Genomic DNA, 8,159 nt, shown 5'->3' on the forward strand with positions numbered 1-8,159 from the left:
CACTGTGGACGTGGTGTGTACCGAGTGTGGGAGACACAAGGAAACCCACCAGGCCTCCTCATGGTTGGAGGGGACATGTTAGTTGTTTGTGGGGGGGGGGGGGCTCGTAGCAGGTTCATTCTCTGTTCTCTCATTGGCCTCAGGACCGATGAAGTCCAGCACTGTCAGGAAGAATCAACGACAGAGGTGTCATCTAACACTGCAGGAGGAAATGGAGTGGCCAAAACTGGTCTACGTTCCTCTGTTGGGAATCTCTTCCTGTTTGCTCTACCACGTGTCACTGTCTCTGCTCCTTCCATCCTTCCACTACACTGGATCCATCAGATCTTATGGATCTAGGAATGAACGTGGATCATTATTATCTAAGGGATCCCTGTGGGACTCCCACAGGTACAAGGATGCCGACGTGCCTGTGACTGAGTACCACAGACACCGGTGACAGACAGACTGGAACAGGGGCCTGTTCTGGCAGTTCCCACGCTAAAGGTGCAGCTTTCTCACAACCTGTCCCATTCAACAATACAACAATCCCACACACTGTCCTGCTCGTACTACTGCCCAGTTAATGTGCATCATCACTGTATATCACACTACGGCGATTTAAATCTTCTGGAACATAAGAAGCTGGACTTAGCACAATACATCACAGGTAAATCCTTCCCGACCATCGGAAGTCTCCACAACAGGCGCTACCTCAAGAAGGCAATGTCCATCGTCCAACATCCCCACACTCCACACCATGTCATGTTCTCACAGCTCCCATCAGATTGGATCAGTGACAGAGGAAGACTCCCTCCTTCTCAATAACTGTGCGGGATGGTGATCCAGGGCTCCAGGGCTACTCCGGTTCCCCTCATGCACCGGGACAGGACTCCCTCAGCAGAGCACGGCCTCGATTGAGGCAACAGTTTGAGAGAGTAACCCCACTGGTGACTCTCCCCTCACAGGCGATCCCTGTTCTCCAGGGCTTTCCTCCTCCCCAGAGGATGGGTGCTCTGGGCACACAGTCTCAACCGAAGGCAATTCTGCCACCTCACACGACCTCTCTAAAATGGTGCCGCGCACAGCCTGGACTTTGCATGCTGAAGAGAAGCCACCCAGCCAGAGGCCCTTGTGTGACAGGACTTTCCTCCAGCTCTGGGGAGACATACTCTGAGCATACGGCCTTAACCGGAGGTAAATCCTTCCCCTGGATTGCAGACTCAGAGACACATCTCTCCGTATCTTCAGACCACAGGGGTGCTGTGGCACGCTGACCTCCATATCGGAGTCTCCCTCAGACTCGGGCACCACTTTCCGTACCCGGCTTCCCCAGGCCTTTGCTGAATCTCAGACACCATAGGGCCCTTCGGGTCGGGTTCAGGAGTCACCTCCTGCCCCTCTCCTCCGGGGGGAGAGGCCTCGAGATGGTTGTTCTTTCTCTTGGCCTTCCTACCAGATACCCGATCCCACCGCTCACTGTCATCTACGCTGCGCCCAGCCCCGACATTCACCACCACGGGTGGGTGGGGGGAACAGCAGGGGTAGGGACAGGTCGGGAAGGCTCAGCAGTGCTGCCCTGTGTCTCCGAAGTGAAGTTCACAGCCTGCGTGTATGTCCAAACTCTTTACAGACCAGGCATGTCATCTCTGGACTGTAATAATGCCCCTAAAATTGCACCTGAAAGCCCCCATCTGCATCCCCACTCCATTCCAGTTGCATCAGCAAGCGGCGCTGAAATGAGAAAAGGTGATCAAACCCCTGCAGAGGTGTCCTGTACCACACTGGGGTGGTATTTGACCGCACCAAGAGAGCACAGCTGGGGAGGAGGGTCGTACCAGGGATATTGGGGGTGGGCGTCGGAAAGAATAACCAACTTCACAGAAGCCCACTCACGGCCAAGAACACAGCTCTCCGAACACCAAAGATGGAATATGTGCTTCCTGTTGAATTTTGTAGACTAACAAGACGATCATGACAACCAACAGCCTCAGCCATGGCTTTTAAAGCACCATTCCTACTGACTGAAGTTGGTGCAGCACATTTCATTGCAGGGACACACCTCTCCCAAACATAAGGCAGAACCACTCGTCCAGCAGTGTGACCCTCCCACAGTACTGCCCCTCACACAGTGTGGGTCTCCGTCAGCACTGCCCCTCACACAGTGTGGGTCTCCGTCAGCACTGCCCCTCACACAGTGTGACTCTCCCACAGTACTGCCCCTCACACAGTGTGGGTCTCCGTCAGCACTGCCCCTCACACAGTGTGAATCTCCCACAGTACTGCCCCTCACACAGTGTGGATCTCCTTCAGCACTGCCCCTCTCACAGTGTGACTCTCCTTCAGCACTGCCCCTCTCACAGTGTGACTCTCCCTCAGCACTGCCCCTCACAGTGTGACTCTCCCTCAGCACTGCCCCCACACAGTGTGACTCTCCCTCAGCACTGCCCCTCACACAGTGTGACTCTCCCTCAGCACTGCCCCTCTCACAGTGTGACACTCCTTCAGCACTGCCCCTCTCACAGTGTGACTCTCCCTCAGCACTGCCCCTCACACAGTGTAACTCTCCCTCAGCACTGCCCCCCACAGTGTGAATCTCCCACAGCACTGCCCCTCTCACAGTGTGACTCTCCCTCAGCACTGCCCCTCACACAGTGTGACTCTCCCACAGCACTGCACCTCACTCCGTGTGACTCTCCCTCAGCACTGCCCCTCACTCCGTGTGACTCTCCCTCAGCACTGCCCCTCACACAGTGTGACCCTCCCTCAGCACTGCCCCTCACACAGTGTGACTCTCCCTCAGCACTGCCCCTCTCACAGTGTGACTCTCCCTCAGCACAGCGCCTCAGACAGTGTGACTCTCCCTCAGCACTGCCCCTCACACAGTGTGACCCTCCCTCAGCACTGCCCCTCACACAGTGTGACCCTCCCTCAGCACTGCCCCTCACACAGTGTGACTCTCCCTCAGCACTGCCCCTCACACAGTGTGACCCTCCCTCAGCACTGCCCCTCACACAGTGTGACTCTCCCACAGCACTGCACCTCACTCCGTGTGACTCTCCCTCAGCACTGCCCCTCACTCCGTGTGACTCTCCCTCAGCACTGCCCCTCACACAGTGTGACTCTCCCTCAGCACTGCCCCTCACACAGTGTGACTCTCCCTCAGCACTGCCCCTCACTCAGTGTGACCCTCCCTCAGCACTGCCCCTCACACAGTGTGACTCTTCCTCAGCACTGCCCCTCACTCAGTGTGACCCTCCCTCAGCACTGCCCCTCACACAGTGTGACTCTCCCTCAGCACTGCCCCTCTCACAGTGTGACTCTCCCTCGGCACTGCCCCTCACACAGTGTGACTCTCCCTCAGCACTGCCCCTCACACAGTGTGACTCTCCCACAGCACTGCCCCTCAGTGTGACTCTCCCTCAGCACTGCCCCTCACACAGTGTGACTCTCCCTCAGCACTGCCCCTCACTCAGTGTGACTCTCCCTCAGCACAGCTCCTCACACAGTGTGACTCTCCCTCAGCACTGCCCCTCACACAGTGTGACTCTCCCTCAGCACTGCCCCTCACACAGTGTGACTCTCCCACAGCACTGCCCCTCACTCAGTGTGACTCTCCCTCAGCACTGCCCCTCACACAGTGTGACTCTCCCTCAGCACTGCCCCTCACTCCGTGTGACTCTCCCTCAGCACTGCCCCTCACACAGTGTGACCCACCCTCAGCACTGCCCCTCACTCAGTGTGACTCTCCCTCAGCACAGCTCCTCACACAGTGTGACCCTCCCTCAGCACAGCCCCTCACTCAGTGTGACCCTCCCTCAGCACTGCCCCTCACACAGTGACACTCCCTCAGCACAGCCCCTCACACAGTGTGACCCTCCCTCAGCACTGCCCCTCACACAGTGACACTCCCTCAGCACAGCTCCTCACACAGTGTGACTCTCCCTCAGCACTGCCCCTCACTCAGTGTGACTCTCCCTCAGCACAGCTCCTCACACAGTGTGACCCTCCCTCAGCACAGCCCCTCACTCAGTGTGACCCTCCCTCAGCACTGCCCCTCACACAGTGACACTCCCTCAGCACAGCCCCTCACACAGTGTGACTCTCTCTCAGCACAGCCCCTCACTCAGTGTGACTCTCTCTCAGCACTGCCCCTCACACAGTGTGACTCTCCCTCAGCACTGCCCCTCACACAGTGTGACTCTCTCTCAGCACTGCCTCTCTCACAGTGTGACTCTCTCTCAGCACTGCCCCTCACAGTGTGATTCTCCCTCAGCGCTGCCCCTCACACAGTGTGACTCTCCCTCAGCACTGCCCCTCACACAGTGTGACTCTCCCTCAACACTGCCCCTCACACAGTGACTCTCCCTCAGCACTGCCCCTCACACAGTGTGACCCTCCCTCAGCACTGCCCCTCACGCAGTGTGACCCTCCCTCAGCACTGCCCCTCACACAGTGTGACTCTCCCTCGGCACTGCCCCTCACAGTGTGACTCCCTCAGCACTGCCCCTCTCACAGTGTGACTCTCCCTCAGCACTGCCTCTCTCACAGTGTGACTCTCTCTCAGCACTGCCCCTCACTCAGTGTGACTCTCCCTCAGCACTGCCTCTCTCACAGTGTGACTCTCTCTCAGCACTGTCCCTCACACAGTGTGACCCTCCCTCAGCACTGCCCCTCTCACAGTGTGGGTCTCCCTCAGCACTGCCTCTCTCACAGTGTGACTCTCTCTCAGCACTGTCCCTCACACAGTGTGACCCTCCCTCAGCACTGCCCCTCTCACAGTGTGGGTCTCCCTCAGCACTGCCCCTCACACAGTGTGACCCTCAGCACTGCCCCCACACAGTGTGACCCTCCCTCAGCACTGCCCCTCACACAGTGTTATCGTCCCTCAGCACTGCCCCTCACACAATGTGACCCTCCCTCAGCACTGCCCCTCTCACAGTGTGGGTCTCCCTCAGCACTGCCCCTCACACAATGTGACTCCCTCAGCACTGCCCCTCACACAGTGTAACTCTCCCTCAGCACTGCCCCTCACTCAGTGTGACCCTCCCTCAGCACTGCCCCTCACACAGTGTGACCCTCCCTCAGCACTGCCCCTCACACAGTGTGACTCTCCCTCAGCACTGCCCCTCACATAGTGTTATCGACCCTCAGCACTGCCCCTCTCACAGTGTGACTCTCCCTTGGCACTGCCCCTCACACAGTGTGACTCTCTCTCAGCTCTGCCACTCACAGTGTGACCCTCCCTCGGGTCTGCCCCTCACACAGTGTGACTCACCCTCGGCACTGCCCCTCTCACAGTGTGACTCTCCCTCGGGTCTGCCCCTCTCACAGTGTGACTCTCCCTCAGCACTGCCCCTCACACAGTGTGGGTCTCCTTCAGCACTGCCCCTCACACAGTGTTATCGTCCCTCAGCACTGCCCCTCACACAGTGTGACTCTCTCTCAGCTCTGCCCCTCACAGTGTGACCCTCCCTCGGGTCTGCCCCTCACAAAGTGTGACTCACCCTCGGCACTGCCCCTCTCACAGTGTGACTCTCCCTCGGGTCTGCCCCTCTCACAGTGTGACTCTCCCTCGGGTCTGCCCCTCTCACAGTGTGACTCTCCCTCAGCACTGCCCCTCACATAGTGTGACTCTCCCACAGCATTGCCCCTCACTCAGTGTGACTCTCCCTCAGCACTGCCCCTCACTCAGTGTGACTCTCCCACAGCACTGCTCCTCACAGTGTGACTCTCCCTCAGCACTGCCCCTCACATAGTGTGACTCTCCCTCAGCACTGCCCCTCACTCAGTGTGACTCTCCCTCAGCATTGCCCCTCACTCAGTGTGACCCTCCCTCAGCACTGCCCCTCACACAGTGTGACTCTCCCTCAGCACTGCCCCTCACTCAGTGTGACCCTCCCTCAGCACTGCCCCTCACACAGTGTGACTCCCTCGGGTCTGCCCCTCACACACTGGTATCTTGCCCTTCCAGTTTAAGATGGCGTTGGTGAAGCAAAGCGACAATTTGCTGATAACAAAGCTGTGAATTACGGTATTAATCACTGTTTCCTCGGATACGGTCACAGTAATCGATAGTCTGTAACTTGATCTTTTGAACTGCCTGCACGACCTGGTATTTTTGCGGTGTGAAGTCTGGGAAGTGCAGGACAGTTGTGGCGTGGCCTGTAAGGGTCGAATCGAGACATCTGGACGAGGTCCTGAGAGCGGGGAATGAACCAATGTTTGGCCATTGTTGGGGCAAATTTTAGGCAATTTGATGTGGCAGAACAGAGGCGTTGTGACGGAGGGAAGGCAGAGTGGAAATGATGGGACCTGTGCCCGATGGCGCATCAAAGTTTGGCAATTTCAATGCCGGGACAGATTGAAAAGGTGAGGGTGTCGGGGCGGGGGACGAAGTTCAGCTCGCTGTTCCCCGACATATCTCAAGATTGTATATATTCTACATACTCCGATAATAATATACTTTGAACTTTGAACTATGGGAGCTAATTGCTGATGTGTGATATCGAGAAACTAACCAGTCGAGTTCTGTGAACTGCCCAACACCCGTGGTTTCACACATTTCCACCGTCAGCAAGACTGAACCAACACTGTTGAGTTGTCACTGACTATTCTTATCGAGCCAGTGATGTCTCTGTGAAGCTGTTCACCAATCAGCTGGGCTCTCGCCCCACTGCCCCACACGTTCCATCCCCGAATGATCCAATTCCCACCGGTTAATCTTGTTAACGCTGCTTCCACGACCCTGATGAGAGACTGAGTTACAGAGAGAGGTTGAACTGGTTGGGACATTCTTCATCGGAGTGTATCATACAGGGTGATCACATTGAGGTGTATAAAATCATAACGGACAGAGACAGGGTAAAAGTTCACAGTCTTTTTCCCCGAGTTGGGAAATCAAGACCAGAGAGGCACAGGTTTAAAGTGATGGAGGAGAGATTTAATGGGGACTCGAGGAGCAATTTCTTCTCCCAGAAAGTGAACAATATAGAAGACCATAAAACTATAACACACAGAAGTAGAATGTCACCTTTGAGGTCCTTACTAATCAAAAACCTATCAGCCTCTGCTTTAAATACACCGAATGAATTGGCCTCCATAGCTGTCTGTGGCAATTAATTCTACAGATTCAACACACTCCGACTGAAGAACTTCTTCCTCTTCTAAAGGGATGATCCTGTTCGGAGGGAGTGCCCTCCAGTCTGAGACTCTGCCACCTGTAGGAAACGTCCTCTCCGCGTACACTCTACGAGGAACAAGCGAACATATGAACAAACATATGAACAACATATGGACAGGAACATGGAGAGATGTGTAGAAGGATATGGGGCAGAGGTGGACAAATGTCTAGATGAAAGGTCTTGGCCCAAAATGTTTATTCCCCTTCAGAGATGCTTGCTGACCTGCTGAGTTCCTTCAGCGTTTTGTGTGTGTTGTTCAAGATTTCCAGCATCTGCAGAATCTCTTGTGTTTCTCAATAATTTAGATGGGAATCTTGGTCAGCAGGTACAATTTGGGCTGAAGGACCTGTTTATGTGTTGTATGACTCTGGCTCTTTCAGCTAACCAGTCGGACACACAGCCCAGCCCCCTACTCAGCCCTGAGTACCCTGGTTAGTGTCACACCAGCCAGACTAGAGGAAAATCAGGGATTTGCTGCCTGAGCTGCTGCTGATTTACCTTGAAGAAGTGGCAGGAGGAAGTACACCTTTCCGATTGTTCTCAGATCCAGCATATTCCGTCAGTTTTCCACCCTTGGACTGAAAAAGAAATTAGTTACAATGAATCTCCAGCAAACTGTCATGGTTCCAACATCAGTGTGAGAGACAAGAAGATTCCCAGACTGTGCCACACTATTCCCATCAGTAATCCCACGCACTGCTAATTCATTCCTTTTTAATTTTATACAGAACATCTTAAGGGGGCTTTGAAAACAAGGGCACATGAAAGGGGAACTGGGCCCCGGTGAACCAGAAGGGAACAGGAAACTGACACAAAGTGGTGAAGGAGGTGTCTGACACATTGGACGTATTGTCAAGTCAGGTCACTTTTATTGTCATTTCGACTATAACTTGGGGGAAGAAACTGTTACATAGTCTGGTTGTGAGAGTCCAAATGCTTCGGTGCCTTCTCCCAGACGGCAGGAGGGAGAAGAGTTTGTATGAGGGGTGCGTGGGG

Source organism: Hypanus sabinus (assembly GCF_030144855.1).
Source record: "Hypanus sabinus isolate sHypSab1 chromosome 1 unlocalized genomic scaffold, sHypSab1.hap1 SUPER_1_unloc_3, whole genome shotgun sequence".
Classification (NCBI taxonomy): Eukaryota; Metazoa; Chordata; class Chondrichthyes; order Myliobatiformes; family Dasyatidae; genus Hypanus; species Hypanus sabinus.